Source organism: Nicotiana tabacum, chromosome 12 (genome assembly GCF_000715075.1).
Source record: "Nicotiana tabacum cultivar K326 chromosome 12, ASM71507v2, whole genome shotgun sequence".
NCBI classification, from domain to species: Eukaryota; Viridiplantae; Streptophyta; class Magnoliopsida; order Solanales; family Solanaceae; genus Nicotiana; species Nicotiana tabacum.
The window spans coordinates 91,044,153-91,065,085 of NC_134091.1; the positions used below are offsets into that span (position 1 = coordinate 91,044,153).

General features: G+C 39.4%; 1 pseudogene; it reads right to left on the minus strand.

The window, feature by feature from the left end:
* Window positions 1-204: 204 nt before the first annotated feature.
* On the minus strand, window positions 205-20,410 carry LOC107814044 (WAT1-related protein At1g70260-like; annotated as a pseudogene).
* Between the last annotated feature and the right edge of the window lie 523 nt (window positions 20,411-20,933).

Genomic DNA, 20,933 nt, shown 5'->3' on the forward strand with positions numbered 1-20,933 from the left:
CATAGGAGGCAAAACCATTGGAAGAGTGCAAAAGTGAGCTAGATAGTGAGAACTAAGTGTGGGGTGACCACACAAAGGACCATGCCTAGGGAATTCTGAGTACCCGTGAGCCGCTATTGCTTCGGCCTTTGGCCTTTCAGGGAGTTTCTTGTCCATCCTCGTTATTATTTTACTTTATTTGTGCATTGGAAACTCTGCACTCCTTTAAGTGTGAGGTGGAAGAATTCCTCTGGATAATTAGTAGTAGTATGTTAGAAAATGTTAACTTCTTATTTTGATTTTAGCTTCTTATTTTTATTTTTCGTAGTTGTGTAGTATTTTAGTAGCTTAATTTATATTTTTTAAATGTGGAAAAAAAATCAAAAAAACAAAATCAAAAAAGGTAGAAAAATTGGACTTTTCCCGACGATGGATCTCCTAGATATTTTTCTTGAAGGATTAAAGTCTAAACAAAAATCCAAAAATATGTCTTTTAGGTTTCTTTAGGTAGTAATAATCCTCTGTGGTTTTTCTTTGTGCCTCGGTTCTTTTCCATAGGATGTAGTTTGAACCGGGTAGTAGTTTTTCCTTTTATTTTTTTATTTTTAGAGTAGATTAGAAATTAGGGAATAAATGGAGGAATAAAGATGAGATTCCTAGGCGCCCTTGACTTGTTTGATAGTAACATATTTAGGCTTTGGCATGCGTAGTATCTTCCCCATATGCTAAAAGTTCTTATGATGCCTTGGTTATTTAGATAGCATGTTTTGTGATGCTTGTGTCTCATTTTCTTGACTTATGTTCACTTTGTGCTTAATGCTTAACATCTCGTAGCTCCATGAATACTTGCATTAGTTTGAAAGTCGGAATGAAACCATCCTTAGTAAGTCATGTGCCATGTGTGGTGAGATTTTTGTATAGTCCATGTTATTGTGCTTGTGTCTAGAACTTGCCCGGTATGTGAGTCGAAGCAAAATTTTAGGTGATACTCGGTTTGAAAAATAATTTTAGGCTATCTTTGTTCTTTTTGAGTTTAATGCTTATCACAAATAAAATATATCCCTAGTTAACCATTTTGAGCTTATAGACTTTTATTTGGCACCCACATTACAAACCTAAACCTCTTTTGTTCTAAAATGATATTGTTTTGATCCTTTTACCTCTTAAAGCACTTTAATTGTGAGATGAGCGCTAAAAGGAGTAACAAGGGACTAAGTGTGGGGTGGCTTTTGAGTGGAACTAGTGAAAGGAAGAAAATGTGCACTTGTTTTGTAAAATAATACACCACTAGCGAAAATTGAAGAAGAAAAATCTAAAAAAGAGAAAAGAAAAAAATAGTAGATGAATAAATATCTTGTTTTCGCTAGTGGAGTGTAAAATGACGATAATGCTTAAAGAAAAGGAAATATTGTTGGGGTGATATTGTTTGTGAAGTAGAAGTTGAATTGAGGAAATATGCGCTTAAGTTTATTATATGATGTGTTAAAGTGCTTAGGAGGGTGAACCACTATTACTAAATATATCATACCCGTCCCTTGGCCCACATTACAACCTTGAAAAAGTCCGAATTGATCTTAGATCGAGTGAGCTTACATTAGTAGAGATTTACATTAAGGGCAAGCCTATGGTGCCGATTGCATGCATGTGACTTTTTTTGTGAGAGTGAGAGATTTTCTTTGATATATATGAGTCCTTAAAATATATTTGAGCATTTTATTTGAATGTATGGTTTCAACTTACTCTCTTGTTCTTATTGTAAGGGCACATAGTTTCACAAGGGATTGGTAATGTTATTAGACTTCTCTCTATGATGTTGGGTATTCAAACCATGAGTGCATTGTGACATTGAGTTGGTTTTTGAGGCTAGGATTGTTAGGAGCATGTTGTCTTTTGTTGTGAATATTAGTGAAGTATGGCATAAGAAAAGGAAAGTGTATGTGATTGCACATGCTAAAGTTTAATTTTTACTATAAACCATGGTCATTGGTGTAGTGTGCCTCAGTTGTGTAAAAACAAAGTGCTCAAGGATAGTGTGAATTGTTGGTTAACTCGAGGACGAGCAACGTTTAAGTGTGGGGTAGTGATGTTTGGCTATAAGTCCATATTTTTAGTGCATTACTTACCTTACATTTAGATTCTTTAATGCTAAATTATACTATATTTGTGCTTAATTGAGTTTATTTTATGTGTAGGTACGTTGAAGACGAAATTGGGAGCAAAGTAGAGATTTTATATTTATTTTATATACTACATGAATAGAGTTATTATTATTTGATTAGTGGATATGTAGATTAAAGTGTAACAAAACAAAAGAAGACAAAAAGAAGCTAAAAGAACAATTGAAAAGAGAAAACAAAAACGTGAAAGAAAGAAAAAGTTAGGCAGCAAAAATTTGATTCGAAGCCAGCAGGCGAGGCAAGCAAATTTCCCGGCGTTCTGCCTTGTGTTGCACAACATACAACGAGATGGAGCGAGCTTTTGAGCTTGCGTCGCACAGTCTGTCGCGAGGTGTTTGCGTGTTTCGGGTTTTAAAGCCTATTTTGTCTACTTTTTGGTTTTGGACTTGATTATTTCGTCTAGACCTTTTCCCTGCACATATAAATAGTCATTAAACACCACTTTTAGGGGAATTGGAGGGGGGACCAGCTTTGATCAGACTTGAGACCTAGGGAGAGCACGGAGCCGCTGTGGAGGCCGGAATTCATCAGATTCCATCTTTCTTCCATCAAACTTAGTAATCTTTATTTTTTCTTGATGATTTGTTGTTTTGCTACCATGTCTATATGGAGCTAAACTTCACGTTCTAGGGTTGTGGTTGTCATGAATATTGAAGTGTAATAATTATATTACCGTTAATTCGAATTATCATCTTTGGTTGTTTCTGTAATTCTGTGCATAATTGCTTAATTGTTTGGCCAGCAGTTGAGTTCTATTTACTATCTATGCTATGCTTGAGAAATCCGTGTTTAGATTAGAGTAGAATGAGAGAGAGATTATTTCTGAACCCGTGGCTCGGGGAAAGATTTTGCGTTTAGGATAGGAATATACCTAACAATCTTGCTTTGTTGAATACCGTATTATATTCGTTCATGATAGATTCAAGACCATATGAATATAGGGTTGATATATTATGGATAGACTAATAGTATTGTGGGAACATGCTATTTATATAAACGATCCGGTCAACTATCAATCATAGATAATTTGGATTAACAGGTGTAATTACGAACTCAATAGGATTGATAAACCGACCACAACCCTGGAACTTATATCTCCCTTGGTTACGTGTTTAAATTTCACAATAGTAGTTGTAATAGTAAAGTTAAACTTTAGATCATCTTGGATAGTAAATTGATTTTAGTTTGCTTAGTTAACGGTTAATCTAAGTCTCTGTGGGTTCGACATCTGACTTTCGAGTCACTTTATTACTTGACAGCCACGTATACTTGCGTGTACTTGGGGAACCAACAGATATGATAACTTCTTTATGCTCTAACATTCTTGCCAATACATTATCTTCGTTTTGCTCCAGATTGTAATCTCTAATGAATACACACACACACGCACACATACACATACACACTTTTAAGAGCATACGCCTCTATGGGCATCATCATCAGCATATCGTACCCGGCCTCGAAGTGGACTCGGTAAGAACGTACCCGACCATCATAAGGCTCGGTAGAATCGTACCCGACCATCATAAGGCTCGGTAGAATCGTACCCGACCATGTGGATCTCGATAAAATCCAACTGATCAGTGGTTGTACAATAGGCATCATACCCGTCCGACTATAGCGCAACTCAATAGAGTAAAATAAGTACATATATATAATGCATGTCAGACTCATGGAAATCACATTATGAATCTTTCGGAGTAACAAAAGGTATGTAACCTCTGTATACGTTATTACGGCTAACTCTTCATCTTGAATCTTATAAGAATCAGGAAATACCAACAACATTGATAACATAAGAATAAGAGAAGTAACATCAACATCAAACAATATAAGTACTGCTAGCTTCTAAGACTGTGGTATCTTAGGAAGCTCATTCGTTAAATTATGTACAATCAGAGTCATGAAAAATAAGGAAAGGGATAGCTTCACATACCTTGGATATACTTCCCTACCTCAATCTATGAAAATTTCACGTCTCCTTAGACTACTATAAGAGAATTGATACTATCGTTATCGTTTAAGCATCGTAACTATTATATATTGACCGCAACCTATTTTACGGTGAAACGAACAGCACCTCCCCTATTTGTATGACTTCCCACAAGTTACAACAATCACCAAACAGCCCAAACAACGTCAATAATAATCATATTAAGCCTCCCAAAATAGTCTACCAATCAACAATATTACTAACAAGCCTTTCAATAAATATCTCACAAGTTCTAGCTTCGACGACTTAGCCGCAACTTGGATGAGATTAAATACATGTTGATTAAGATTTTCCTTAACTTTAAACAAATAGAAAAACTCCAATTTTAGCTTACTTCACCACGAAGTATCTTTCCAATGCAGACACAATAAAAAGGAAGCGAAACTAGCAATAAATTCGGGTTTGTCGGCATCAGAATCACTTTGGAAGACTTGAAATCACCAAGGGTTGATATGAAAACATTGGAAGAGTATTTTATAGAACATAAACCAATTTAAACAACCCCCCAACATGAGCTGGAACCACACAAAAATCACCAACCACAAGTAGAACAAGAAACTTACTAGCGCCACGGGATTCCTGATACTTGATTTGTATTGTTTGTCCTTTGTTTGGCTCTTGGATCCTAAGAGAACTTTGAGAGAAGGTTTTTAGGTGTCTAGGGTCTGAAGAAATTGAAAACGAATGAGTGAAAACGGGCTGTAGATGTCACATATATATAAAGATATTTCAACCGCCTAAGTGGGTCCCATAGGGAGCTGCTTGCGCAGTCTCACGAAAATGCAAATACCTCTCTACTCTGATGTCGTATCGACAAAAGATTTAATGAGTTGGAAACTAGACTCGTACATCTTCAATTTGGTAGGTGGATGACCCTTAAATCCAACTACATTGAGGGAAAAACGCAGTGACATTTGACCTAAATATCATTTAAATTTATGAACGTAGCTTGTAACGACTTTCGTCAACTTGCGTTTCACAACTTGCTTGACCTTAAAACTAAACACACGACTATCATACAACTAATATACCTAATAATATTACCTTCTTATCATATTAATCACCCTAGTCTCACCCCACAAGTATGAGTTATAACATTCCTAACTTGTCGACTTTCGATGAAACTTATTTTCTTCGACGAAACCTTCCAACCCTCACGATACTTTCCAACTGTCACTACCCAAGTTCTCCCTCCTTGAAACGTCGTGATGGCACCTAGTTTCTACGACTAGGTAAGCCTATCACTTTTGCGGAAATGGAACGAAAACATTAAAACTAGCAATTTACAGGTAGATTCAAAATATGAAATTAAGATGCCGCTCGGCATATACCACGATCACTCTTGAAATGTACATAACTCTCCCAAAACCCGAAATATCGTAAGTCACAAACTACAGAAGTAAAATCTAGTGTCTCTAAACATCAGAGTCTATCAAAAGAAAATACAGAAGATAATGGACATGGGGAAGAGTAGAAGGGGACTCCGAGGGCAATGGACGCGACATATATACCTTGAACTCTCCAAAGTTGTCCCGACTCAGTGATAGTGTGGCTGATAAGGAGTACCTGGATCTTCACATGAAAAACATGTGCAGAAAAGTAGCATGAGTACACCACAATCGGTACCCAGTAAGTGCCAAGACTAACCTCGGTCGAGTAGTGACGAGGTCAGGTCAAGGCCCTACTGGTAAATATATATATAATAAAGACAATATAGATGGTATATATATAATAAACTAAGACAAAAATGAAATATTTCAGTAAAACTAAGTACTGAAATTTAACAAGAATGAAATCATAGCAAGTCAACAGCTCAGTACACAGAAATAACAACAGGGGATCTACCGGAATACCGTTCCGTAGTCCCAAAGTAACTATGCAGAGCAGGGGGATCTACCGGAATACTGTTCCGTAGTCCCAAAGTAAACATGTAGAGTAGGGGGATCTACCGGAATACCATTCCGTAGTCCCAAAGTAAATATGCAGAGTAGGGGGATCTATCGGAATACCGTTCCGTAGTCCCAAAGTAAAAATGAAGTGCAAACAATAGAAATACAACTACATCACAAAATCTTATGATTTAGACTAAGTACCAGTCAAGAAGCAGGAAATTCACTAAGCATGCTGCACATAGTTCACATAAGCAATTAAGACACCTAGACATGCTATTCTAGACTAAACAAGATAAATTCATATGCAAGTGTAGTTCAGTTAAAGGAAGATAAATATTTTAGTTAATGAAAATAGATTTTTTTACAACAATAGCCCATGTACGCACTCGTCACCTTACGTACACGACGCTCATATATCAAAAGCAGCACCAAATCCTAAGGAGAGTTCCCCCACACAAGGTTAGTGTAACGACCCGGCCGGTCGTTTCGAGAGTAATAGCCCCGTTTTCCTCATTTTTACTTATTTTTGTTTTATTCAGCTATATTATGTTATATCAATTTAGTTGGTTTAGGACCGGAGCGGTTTCAGAGTGAATTCAGACACGTAGTCTCTTAAGTAGAAACTTAAGTTAAAAAAGTCAATTGGATGTTGACCTATGTGTGAACGATCTCGGATTTGAATTCTGATGGTTCTGTTAGCTCCGTTAGGTGATTTTGGACTTAGGAGTGCATCCGGAATATGATTTTGAGGTCCTTGGTAGAATTAGGCTTGAATTGGCGAAATTAAAAATTTGGTGATTTCGGTCGGCAGTGAAAAATTTGATATCGGGGTCGGAATGAAATTCTGGAAGTTGGAGTAGGTTTTTAGTGTCATTTGTGATGTGTGTGCAAAATTTGAGGTCATTCGGATGTGGTTTGGTTGGTTTCGGCATCGGTTGCCAAATTTGGAAATTTAGAAGTTCTTAGGCTTCAATCCGAGGTTAATTTGATGATTTGATGTTGTTTTGAGTGATTCTAAGGTTCGACTAAGTTGGTATGTTGATATATGACTTGTTGGTATTTTTGGTTGAGGTTCTCGAGGGCTTCAGGGTGATTCCGGGTGGTTAACGGATTTGTCGAAGTTGGAAAATGCAGCTGAAGCTGCTGCTACTGCTATTTTTGCACCTGCGGAAGAAAGAGTCGCAGGTGCGAGGCCACTGGTGCGCGCGGGGAGTGCGCAGGTGCGGGCAATACTAGGCTAGGCAGGTTGCGCAGGTGCGAGTTGGAGGTCACATCTGCGAGCCCGCAGGTGCGAAACTTGGGGCGCAGATGCAGAAAGGGGGATGTTGGGCAGGCTTCGCAGAAGAGGAGGAAACGCGCAGGTGCGCCTTCGCAGGCGCGAGGTTTTGGGCCGCAGATGAGGAACCTGGGCTCCTAAGTGAGTTCCGCACCTGCGATGGATTTTTCCGCAGGTGCGGTGGCGCAGAAGCGTGAAAGTTTCCGCAAGTGCGAAAAACCTGGGCAGAAACCATAAATAGAACCCTTCACGAATTTGATTCATTTCCACCATTTTCAAGTCGCTTTTTGGAGCTTTTGGAGTGATATTTGAAGGGTGATTCAAGGGCTATCAGTGAGGTAAGTTTCTTGAGCCCTAATACTCGTATATATGGTGATTTTTCGTTGTTTAATCATTGTAATTAGTAAAAATGAGGGGTTAGGGCTTGGAATTTTTGGAGAGTAATTTAAGGATTTGAAGGACCAAACGATGTCGGATTTTGATGAATTTGGTATGGTTAGGTTCGTGAGTGAATGAGCTTTCTAGTTTTGTGAATTTTGTCGGATTCGAGACGTGGGCCTTGGGGCCAGGTTTGAGCCAATTTTGGGTTTTATTCTAATTTTGTACCTTTTCTTGTGGAATTCATTTCATTAGCGCGTATTGATGGTATTGTACTGATTGTGAATAGATTCGGAGCATTTGGAGGGTGAGTCCAGAGGAAAGAGCATTGCGTGGTAGAGATTTGACCGGTTTGAGGTAAGTAACGATTGTAAATCTAGTCCTGAGGGTATGAAACACTGGATTTTGTATCATTCTACTATTTTTAGGTCATGTCGGGCGTGCACTCTTGGGGATTGTGACTTGGTTTATCCCGTACCAACTTTAAAGTTGCATACTTTGTTGAAACTATATGATACTTATATGTTTTAGAAAGAGTTTCTGTAAATTGGGCTGAATGCCATGTTTGGGCTTTGCGCCAGTGCTGTTTGGACCCTTAGGGGCTATTTCTTACTATCCTCTCATTGTTTTTGATTGAAAATCTATACTAAGTCATGTTTATACTTTTTTACCGTATAACTCATTTTTACCGCATAACTCATTTTGATGCATATAGATACTTTGGGCCGAATGCCCTGTTTTACTGAAATGCCCGAGTGGCTTGAGATGTTTATGACTGAGTGATACCGAGGGCCTGATTGTGAGGATGAGTGTGGATCGGGTCTGCCCGCCTGCAGCATACTTTATTATTATAGCACGTGAGTTGTCCGTGCAGCACATGAGTTGTCCGCGCAGATTATAGCACTTGGGCTGAAGGAGCCCCTCCGGAGTTTGTACACACCCCTAGTGAGCGCAGGTACCTACTAAGTGCGAGTGCCGAGTGACTGGGAGGCATGAGTGATTGTTATGTATGCCCGAGTGGCAAGAGTGATTGTGAGGTATGCCCGAGTGGCATGAGTGACTGTGAGGATTGCCCGAGGGGCTGTATATGAGTGATGTTTTGCCCGAGGGGCTGTTTATGATTTCATCATTTTTGCTCACCTTTGCTTTTTTCCTCTGTCTGAAAACTATTGAAAAATATCTTTAAATGATTTTTTACTGGAACTGGGTTTAAATGAGATATTTTGATTCAAATCCTGATTTTAAAAGCATGTGGTATTTTACTGAGATTTCCTGATATGAATGTTATATGCTTTATTGCTCGTCACAACTGCTCAGTCTTTAGTTATTGTTGTTACTTACTGAGTTGGCGTACTCACGTTACTCTCCATACCTTGTGTGCAGATTCAGGTGTAGGTGGACACGGTAGCGGTTATTGATTGTTCTGGTTGCAGATTTTTCTTGGAGATAGCAAGGTAGCTTTTGGCGATCGCAGCCCCTGCTCTTCTCCCTCTTATCTTCCTCTAGTTGTATTTAGCTATTTTCCAGGGTGAGCGAGCCTTGATATTGTTAGACAGATTATAGTAGATGCTCATGATTAGTGACACCCCGATGTTGGGCTTTTCCTTCCGCACTTTTGTTTGATTGGAACTCCTTTACGAATGTTTTTTGTTAAATAACATTGGAATTATATTTGAAATGAAAATATCGGTTTGTTTTGGAAATGAGTCGGCTTGCCTAGTTCCACGATAGGCGCCATCATGACAGGGGTTAGTTTGGGTCGCGACAGATTAGTATCAGACCCTAGGTTACATAGGTCTCACGAGTCATGAGCGGGTTTAGTAGAGTCTTGCGGATCGGTACAGAGACGTATGTACTTATCTTCGGGAGGCTGCAGAACCTTTAGGAAACTCTACATTCTTGAATTCTTGTCGTGCGAATCTGTTGATTCTAGTAACTAAACATCTGTTGTTTCATTCTCTCACAGATAATGAGGACTCGTGCTACCGGTCTGGAAGGCCAGCCACTAGTACCACCAGCCAGGGCAGCGAGAGGCCGAGGCCGCGGTAGAGGCCATGGTAGGGGCAGAGGTGCAGCCCGTACATCAGCTGGGGCAGTACCTGCAGATCCACCGGTTGTCCCAGATCAGGACCAGGTTCCAGTTGTTGATGCACCAGCTCAGGCACCAGCTGTGCCTATTGTGATTCCAGGCCTTCAGGAGGCCCTAGCTCAGATTCTGACAGCGTGCACTGGCCTTGCTCAGGAGGTCTCTATTTCGACGGTCGCAGCCACTTCTCAGGCCAGGGGAGGCACTCAGACTCCCGTCGCTCACACACCCGAGCAGGTTATTCAGGGACTTCAAACACCGGATGCACCACCAGCCCAGCCAGTTGTAGTTTCTCAGGATTATGTGTTTCCTGCTATGCCTGAGGATGATCAGCGTAGGTTGGAGAGGTTTGGGAGACTCCAGCCACCACCTTTCAGTGGCATAGAGAGAGAGGATGCTCAGGACTTTTTGGACAGGTGTCAGAGGATACTTCGTACTGCTGGTATTTTGGAGACTTGTGGGGTCTCATTCACTACCTTTCACTTTTCTGGGGCTCCGCTCAGATGGTGGGAGACATACGAGAGGCGTAGGCCTGTTGGCGCAACACCCCTTACTTGGCAGCAGTTCTCCGTGGTCTTTTTGGAGAAGTTCGTGCCTCGATCCCACAAAGAGGGGTTGCACAGACAGTTTGAGCAGCTTCGACAGGGTGATATGTCTGTGACACAGTATGAGATGCGATTCTCCGAGTTGGCCTATCATGCTATCTGGTTGGTTCCCACGGACAGAGAGAGGATCATGAGGTTTATTTATAGCCTCACCTATCAGCTACAGTTGCTCATGACCAGGGAGCGGGTTGCGGGTGCTACCTTTGATGAGGTTGTTGACATTGCTCGGTAGATTGAGATGGTTCGTGGTCAGGAGAGGGTTGAGAGGGAGGCCAAGGGGCCTCGTGGTCAGGGTGGATTCATCGGTGCTCCTTTTGGGGTCAGTTCCAGCACGGTAGAAGTCGTCATTTTAGACAGGCTCAATCAACTCGACCATTTCACCATGATGCATTATCTGGTGCATTATCTGGCCATGGTTCTCACAGTTCTCATCAGGGCCACTCATCACTTAGTGCCCTTCCAGCTCAGAGTTCATCCCGTGCTCCACCTGTTCAGGGCTTTTCCATGCCAGTTTCTTCTACCAGTTATCCTGGTGCTATGGGTTCCCTTCAGTTTCCGCCGCCAGCATCATGAAGTTGTTTTGAGTGTGGGGAGCTTGGGCATATGTGGAGGCAGTGTCCTCGTCGTTATGGAGGTCTATCTCAACAGAGGAGTCAGCCTCCGACTACAGCACCAGTTACCTTACCACCCGCCCAGTCAGCTCGGGGTGGAGGTCAGTCAGCTAGGGGTCGCCCTAGAGGGAGAGGTAGGTCAGGGGGTGGTCAGGCCCGTTTCTATGCCCTCCCTGCCAGACCAGATGCTATTTCTTCAGATGCTGTGATTACAGGTATTTTCTCAGTTTGTCACAGAGATGCCTCAGTATTATTTGACCCTAGTTCCACGTATTCATATGTTTCCTCGTATTTCGCCCATTTTCTGGATATGCCCTGTGAGTCTTTAGTTTCATCTGTACATGTATCTACTCCTGTGGGCGATACTATTATTCTGGACTGCGTATATTGGTCATGTGTGGTGACTATTGGGGGTCTGGAGACCCAAGTGGACCTTTTACTACTTAGTATGGTCGACTTTGATGTGATATTGTGTATGGATTGGTTATCTCCATGTCATACTTTTCTAGATTGTCACGCTAAGACGGTGATGTTGACTATGCCGGGAATTCCGAGGGTTGAGTGGAGCGGTTCTGTAGATTATGTACCAAGTAGGGTGATTTCATATTTGAAGGCTCGGTGCATGGTTGAGAAGGGTTGCCTATCTTATTTGGATTTTGTGAGGGATGTTAGTGCAAGACTCCTATCATTGATTCTATTCCGGTGGTACGTGATTTTTCGGATGTATTTCCTGCAGACCTGCCTGGAATACTGCCTGACATGGATATTGACTTTGGTATTTATTTGGTGCTGGGAACTCAGCCCATTTCTATTCCACCGTATTGTATGGCACCGGCGGAGTTGAAGAAATTGAAAGAACAGCTTCAGGAACAGAGCATACAGTTAAACAATGACAAGAAGTTCAAAGTTGAGCTTAAGTCTCCATGCACTGAGATCTCTTTCCATAATTAAAACAAATTAAATACTGCAGATTGGATCGTCCCAAACAAGGTATAAAGGCACGTTATTTTCATCACATGTGGGCGCTTCTTGCTACTTCCCGCCTGAAAAAACACAATTTCAGTCAATGTAAACGTTCTGTTTGAGAGAGAAAACGAAGAGGAAAAGAAAAGGATTTAAGTTATTTACACTTCATGTTATATCTAGTTAGTTACTACGATCATTTTTACTAGCTAAGTTATTAGTACGTTTGTAATATGGCCATTATTTTGTCAAATGGAGTCCATCTCACATAAGCAATAGCATCTTTGCAAAGTGTAGACTTTGTTGACAATATTCTTTGGACCCAAAAATATTGCATTGTGTGTTGGACATCATTTGCACAAGTTGTATCTCTTCTTTTATACCTAAGAGGTCAAGACTTTTTTGCCTATAAAAGGGAAGGCCATTAGTTCATTTTATACACACCAACAAGACTTGAGTCTTCCTTTCTTGTTTCTTCCTTTCTTCTTTTATTAAGATTGTTTTGTATGAGAGTTAAGTGTTGGGAAGCACTTGTGTGAACCCTTTCTTTGGAGTGATCTTGTGAGGTTATTCTCTTAGGGTATTTGGGATTAATTAGCGTGTTTACTCTAATTTTGTACTCTTTTTTGTACTCTTATTCTTATAGTAAATTGCTCCTCTCCGCTTGTGGACATAGGTCACTTTGACCGAACCACGTTAAATTTGTGTCTTCTTTATCTATACTTTAATTGTCGTTGTTATCAACTTCAATTGTCTTTGTTATTGTCATTATACTGTTGTTTGGCTATATTCCGCACTATCCGGGTTCCCGATCCTAACAACGTTGATGTTTGTTATAGAGATTCGTTTGTGATTACCTTATAAATGATCTATGTAGATATTCTTTAACCGTTAGTTAATTGAACTTAAACCCGAAAAGAAAAAGAACAGAAAAGAATAATAAAGGAAACCTGAATATTGTTCCATATGGTGAGAGCAAATGAAGCAGCTGCAAACAAGAAACAACCAAGAACGCAATTCTCATGTGTTGAAGTGAAGACGAGGAGATGCGGTCTTGCCAGCTGAAGAAAAGATGGGGAATACTTGTTTACCACTGGACCTTTGTAGAAAGTCATTGATAACATCCCCACTATTGACATTAAGGTACCAACTACTCTTGCTTGACTTCCCTGCCTTTTCCAGTCGATCCTTATTTTCCTGAAATTATATAGTTATTCTTCTTTAGAATATTGATAATCATATATAGTTCCAAAACAGTCAAAATATTTAGTACTAGTTAAAATAACACAGATGTAGTGTTCACACTTTTACGTTTTTGGTGAGTCAATTCTAAGATAGTGGTTGGAAAATATACTCCTTAAATTTTTATTGGTAGGAACTGTGTACTTCGCAAATAACATTTCATAACAGGTCCATTCACTTCATCAGTTCCCTACCAATTACATCAGTTTCTTGCTATTTTTCAAATCTAATTAACCATTCACTTCCAAAGCATGGCCCATCAATTTGATACCGAAAAAGGGACTCCTGAATACTTGAGATATACGAATATATTCTAACTCGCCTTTCTAATTGTAAGAAATCACTTCCTCTTTAATGCTACTCCTCGTAATTGGCGGAGTTAGAGATTTCGTCAAGGGAATTCATCTTTTATAAAAATAAATTATATCAAGCTTCTGCTTCAAATCAAAAGGATTTAATCCTTGTATTTACCATACATTTTAATATTTTTGCCTTGTAATATACATGTATTACTATAATTAAATTTTTTGAGCAAGGAGTATCATATGAAACCCCTTGCTTCAATGTGCATGGCTCCACCATTACTCCTGGTATTTTTCCCCTTCTAGTTGTAAGAAATTGAAGTGTTTGAGAGCGTACATTTTTATTTATTTCATTTTATCTTCAACACATCCTCTTACGTATGAGTCTAATTTTTTTTCATGGCTATGCACGTGAAAATTTTTTTTCGATAATATGTGATGACGAGACTCAAACACAAGACCTTTGTTTGCTTTGATAGCATGTTGAAGTGTGTTACCATCTCATCTAAAAGTTTAAAGCTAATAGATGCGTCAAAGACGGTTGCTAGCTACTGCTAGTCGCACCCTCTAGCCCGTCAGGCTTTCCCAGGTTTATTTACTTACTTAATTTTGTTTTCAAGAGGCTCAAGTCTGTTTCCAATTAAGAGGCCATAAGATAATAAAAAAAGTAGAGAAAAAAGAACCTAAGAATAAAGGAAACAATGAAAGAAAAAGCTGGTATCATGTTTGCGGCTCCACATGCTACGATTGGAGAAATATAACTTAGTCCCGCGAATGCAAGGTTCTGCGCTATTGTTACCCTACAACCACAGTGCCGTTAATTCTTTTTTTCTCTCGGCACACATTAGGTGCTAACTAACCTGCGCCCTCACCGAAAATGGGAGTAAGAGGAAGATCGAAGAAAAGCACCAGGAAAACACCAGTGGTAGAAAGGAAATTACCAGACATTATCACGCAAAAACAAGGAAAACAAACTGAAAAAGCTAAAGAGAAAATGCAAGAGGAAGATCTGGATCCGGAAAGTGACAATGACCAAAATTGGCCAGATCTGAGTAGTGCTCGAGCTAAATTGGCAACACCGGTGAGCCCAGGCATTCTTCTGACACTTGTGGTGAGTTCTGGAGCTAAAGGACTAGTTGTACCGCTGATCACAATTGGTGGTGTGAGTACGAGCAAGTCACAGAGCAATGGAACAGTACATGCAAACTTGCCAAAGGAACAGAGAAATGTTGAGATCGACACTGGGAAGAACATGCAAGACAAGAAAGCAGAGAAAACTGGGAATGGGGGAAGATCATGGGCATGTTTGTTCCAAGAGAACAAATTTGCAGCTAAGGGTATGAATCTATCCTACATCCCTCCGGTGCTACAGGACGGGGAAGTTGTAGTGCAACTGTTGGAAGAGGACATTGCAGAGGAAAACCAGAAGTGGAATCGAGCAATAATCTTGTACCACTACTAAAAAATCAGGTTTTAGCGACGGACAAATTCTGTAGCTAAACAGAAAAATCCGTCACTAATCTCATTTAGCGATAGATTAACAACGGATTATCAAGAAATTCTGCTAGCTACGAGTGTTTTAGCGACAGATTAGCGACGACGTTCGTAGCTAATTTTATTTTTTTGTAGTGTACGTGGTGGGAAATACTCCAACTATTGGGGAAATTGAGCGCTTCATAGCTAACCAGTGGAGTAAGGTCAAAAAACCTAAAGCACTCTTCCATAACGATGGGTATTTCATAATTTTGATGAATAGATGTGAAGAGAGGGATGAAGTGCTATTGAATGGTCCGTATACTATGAGTAGTAGGCCAATCATAATTAGACCATGGATCAGAAGGATTTGATTTCAATGAGGAAGTGCTTAAAACCATACCTCTGTGAATCAAATTCCCTAAGCTACTACTTAACTATTAGAGTAATCAGGCCTAAAGCAAAATTGGGAGTGGTTTGGAAAAGCCTTTGTATGCTGATGCATGTACTATAGTAGCTGATAGAGTCTCATATGCTAGGGTGTTAATTGAAATGGATATCACTAGGCCTTTACCAGGGACAATCAAATTATATGACCCTAAAGGCAAGGTGATCGAGCAGGTGGTACAATATGACTGGAAACCTTAATACTGCCAGACATGTTGTCAAATAGGCCACTCGTGTAGAGATCAAAAGAAGTAGAACCAGGAGGGAGGATATCACAGAGGTATTAAACAGAAACAAAAACAAAAACGGAGAATAGTGAGGGTGCTTGATCCTAATGTAGACAAAATTGATGCTCATGGTATGCTCCTGGATCAACTGGAATTAGAAGGTGATGAGCTACCATTCCAGCAGGGAAATGAAGAACAATGGCAACTTGCTAGAGGAAAGTCTGCATCAAAGAAGAATATGGGATCCATAAGAGAGAATGAAGTAGACATTGGCAATGTATTCAAAGCACTAGTTGACACAACCCAGAAGATTGTGCAACTATCTGAAGCTCAGTGGGCAAGAGGTCAGCAGAGTAGAAATGACAGAGGAGGAGGCTCTAAAATACTACTATATCATGATGAATATACTACTATATCATGATGAATATCATAGCCTGGAATGTTAGGGGGTTGAATAAAGTGTATAAGCAAAAAGAACTAAAAAATTTTTTTAAAGAGAATAAAGTGGTAATTATGGTTGTTCTAGAGAATAGAGTCAAGGCAACCAATGTTGTTTCAATAATGAAGAAGGTTTTTAGTAACTGGCAATAGGTAGCTAATTATGATGAGGCGCCAGGAGGTAGAATTTGGGTAGTATGGGATCAAACACAGGTGGATTTTAAGGTTATCCGAAGACATGAACAGTATATAGTAGGGCATGTGATCATGAATCAGCACAGAATCAAGTTCAACTTTGGTGCAGTCTATGGAATGCACACTATACAAGACAGGAAGGGACTATGGGAGGACCTGAAGATAACTATGGACGGAGTGAGTGGCCCTAGCTTAATAATAGGGGATTTTAATACTATACTATCTAGTGAGGATAGAGTGCAGGGGAATTCAGCACAAAAGATAGAGGCGAGAGACTTCAAAAACTTCATACTGGTTACAGGATTAGATGAACTCAAAATAGTGGGGCGAAAGTTCACATGTACTAACAACTATATCCATAGTAGAATTGATAAAATATTGGTAAATGCAGAATGGATTCAGAAATGGCCTGCCATGGAGGGGATCATTATGAATCCTGGCTTCTCATATCATTGTCCTTTGAGTGTAGCTATTGATGGTACTAATCAAGAAGGTAGGCGACCTTTCAAGTTTCTCAACTGTTTGGCAAGTCACCAAGACTTTGATGAAACAGTTAAGCAATGCTGGAGAAATAGGCACAGGGGAACTGCAATGTTAAATGTGTAGAATAAGCTCAAAAAGCTAAAAGAAGCTCTAAAACAACTGAACAACCAACAATTCAATAGTATTGGGCACAAGATTCAAGTAGCAAGGAACAAATTAGAAGGTATCCAAGCTTAGATGCCACTCCCAGGAAATGACACTGAGGCAATACTACAAGAAAAGGATGCAAAACTTGAACTGGAAAAATGGTGGGAGGTTGAGGAGAGTGTGTTGAAGCAGAAGTCAAGAATTTAGTGGCTTAAACTAGGGGATTCTAATACGTCATACTTCCATGCTTGTGTGAAAAACAGGTAAGCAAAGAATTATATTGGCAGAATAACTAACAGTGTAGGGCAAATTCTTCAAAGTGCTATTGAAGTAGAAGAGGAAATACTTAATTTTTACAAAATATTACTTAGTATAGCAGCTTCACAAATGCCAGTAGTTATCCCAGAGATCATGCAGAAAGGCTATACTTTAACCATGCAGCAATAACTATAGCTAATCAAGCCAGTTACTAGAGAGGAAGTAAAGAGAGCTATACTAGATATTGATGATAATAAAGCACCGGTATGTGATGGTTATAACTCCTACTTCTTTAAAAAGACATGGCATATATTGGGTGATGAGGTTACTGTAGCAGTAATGGAGTTCTTTGAAAATGCTGAAATGTGCAAAGCCATTAACTGCACCACTATTACTTTGATCCCTAAAGTCAAGAACCCAACTAACATTAAGGAATTCAGGCATATTTCCCGTTGCACAGTGCTATACAAGATAATATCAAAAATTCTAACAGCAAGATTACAGGAAGTTATGACAGACCTAATAGATAACTGCCAAACAGCCTTTGTACCAGGAAGAATGATCACTGATAACATCATTATGAGCCATGAATTGGTAAAAGGCTATGGGAGGAAGAACATATCCCCAAGATGCATGCTCAAAATAGATATGCAGAAAGCCTATGATTCTGTGAAATGGGTATACATTGAACAAGTGATGAAGATGTTGGGATTCCCTGAAATATTGTGAAGTGGATAATGGCATGTATCAGTACAGTTGCCTATTTTGTAATAATTAATGGTAAGCCAGCTAAACCATTTGAGGCAAGGAAAGGGCTGAGGCAGAAGGATCCCCTATCTCCATTTTTATTTGTGATGGCCATGGAGTATCTTAGTAGACTACTGAAGCCATTGGAGGATAACAAGAAGTTTAAATTTCACCCAAAATGTGCCAAAGTCAACTTAGTGCAATTGGAATTTGCTGATGATCTACTTCTTTTCCGTATAGGGTACATACAATCAGTCAAGATACTCCATCAACAGTTTCAAGTATTTTCTACAGCCTCAGGACTAATTACAAATCCTAACAAAAGCTGTATTTACTTTGGTGGAGTGAACAATATGACTCAACATCATATTATGAAATTGCTAGGATACACTAAACGAGAACTACCTTTTAGATACCTGGGTGTCCCATTGAGCACCAAGAGGTTATCAGCTATCCAATATGAACCTCTAATTGATAGAATGTTAAGCAGGATCCAATGTTGGACAATAAAATTTTTGTCATATGCCGGAAGAGCAATGCTAATTAAGAGTGTTCTAGTTGTAATTCAAACATTCTGGGCTCAGATATTCATTTTGCCAAAGAAAATCATTCATTTCATAGAAACAATATGCAGGAGATTCTTATGGTCAGGAGCTGCGAAACCTACCAAAAAGGCATTGATTGCCTGGGATAAACTGTGTACTCCAAAGGTAGCAGGAGTACTAATCTTCATCAATGTGGAGCTGTGGAATAAAGCAGTTATTTGCAAGCTCTTATGGAATATTTGTACAAAGAAGAAGAAGTTGTGGGTCCAGTGGATTCATGCATACTACATAAAGGAGAACAATATATGGAATACAGAGCCAAAGAGTGCATTATGGGTCATCCAAAAGATATTCAAGACAAGAAACTTCTTTGAGGTTGCTGGATATACAAGAGAGGAGGTAAATCTGATAGAGAGATTCTCCGTAAGACACATATACAAAGCCATGCAAGGGGAGTTTCAGAAGGTGCCATGGACGAAACTAGTGTGTAATAATCAAGGACTACCAAAGTGGATTTTCATACTACGACTCGCAATACAGGATAGGTTAGCTACAAAAGAAAGGCTAGCAAGATGGGGGATTATTGCAGACAAAACATGCTCACTTTGTCAAAGAGAGAATAAAACATTACAACACTTATTCTTTGACTGTGAAGTATCAGCAACTATATGAGAGCAGCTTCTAAACTGGCAAGGCATTCAGAGAACAAAGGGAGATCGGCAGGAGGAGCTGAAGTGGATAGAAAAGGTGGCCAAAGATAAAAGTGGAGGGGCATAATATGCAGAATGTCATTAGCAGCAGCAGTTTATCATATTTGGCAAGAGAGGAACAATGTTATTTTCCAGAAGAAGAAGAGATCTGCTAATTCTATCCTTCGACTAATCATTCAAGAAATACACGTTAGGGCCAAGCTATTTCCTAGGTTGGATAGAACCATGAATACACTGAATTGGTATCCTGATGTAGTTTAGAAGACAAAAGAAGCAGGAGAGGGATTGTAGCAAAGCTAGGTAACTCCAAGCTGGGGCTTCATGTCCGGCAGGAGCTATGATAGAAAGCTAGGTTCACTTTGTTAGATTGTAAATACTTATACTTGGTAAATAAAATCTTTTACTTACCAAAAATAAAATCAGTATAGCAATCCTATGGGAAATTAAGTGACATCAATATCTCATATGATTAATTAAGTTGGTGGTTAAGAAACTCCAAAGTCCAAAATGCATGAATACAGAAAATAATTGGAGGGTTTGGACCAATTAATGTTCATTTTAGACCATACTAATTAATGTTCGTTCTTTCTTAATTCTAAGCATTCTAATTTGGCACAGAGAAAGAGAAAGAGAGTACTAACCCTACTAAGCCAAGGAAGAAGACACGCAAAAGAAGGGGAAACGTGAATAATTGCTCTTCTGTCCTAAAATTATTGAGAAAGAAAGAAAGATCAACACTGGTCCTCTAAGTCACCCCTGATCTTAAAGAAAAAGAGAAAACAAGATTTCGTGAAAATATATACTTGTCTCTTCTGTGGAAAAAGAGGGAATACGGAATGAGAAGGATAAAGCTAAGAGCAGACCACGAATATAAAAGAACTCATACCAAACTTGGACATAGCGGTACTGGCCATAATCGTCAAGAAAATAGCGACAGCTTCTATTATGACCATTGTTGTGCATGGCAACATTTCTCCTATGGCATTCACAACCCTCACACCCATCTCTCTTTCGTTGTGTGTGTTCTATCTTTATGTCAACTACTTGTTATAACTCCGTATGATCCGGTCTTCACAATTTATATGGAGGCACATCAATTCAATTTGCCGTATACGTCAGGAAAAAAAAAAGAGAAGGTAACCTTTCATGGAATGCTTAAGCTACTTGGAAAGAGAAAGAGCAGTTCGAGTGACCCAAGCATGGCACGGAAGGCAGCGATTCAATAATTGTTTAATGCTAGTATTAATTTATTTTTAATTGAAGAAAACTTCTCATCCACCTGCACACCTATTATTCATCCTACGTGGACTCTGAGAGTATGTATATATATGTATTAACCAAGAATTAGATTTTGTACTAGGTGGACTAAATTATCTTAAGTAGTATGATTAATAACCCCCATAATTAAGGTTTGGTTGTGTGGCTGACATTAAGAATGGCCCTACTAGGAATGATTAAATCCATACCCAAGAGGGTCTTCACATTACACCAGGTTAATTTAGCTATAAGAAAGAATTTTATAGTATTTGATTAATTGATTGGCCGTTCTGTTATAGTACAATGGCAATAGACTGTAGTAGGGTATAGCAGCTTATAAAATAATGCTATTGTCTTCAAACGGAAGTACGTAAGCAGAAGAATGAAGAGAAAGACTATTTTAAAGTAAAACGTCATGAATTTGGACGCCTTGTCAGCTTTGGACGGACTGCTAGTGTCAGATTTGTCCTTAGAGGCTGGCAGTCCAGCCGTGCAATCTCTT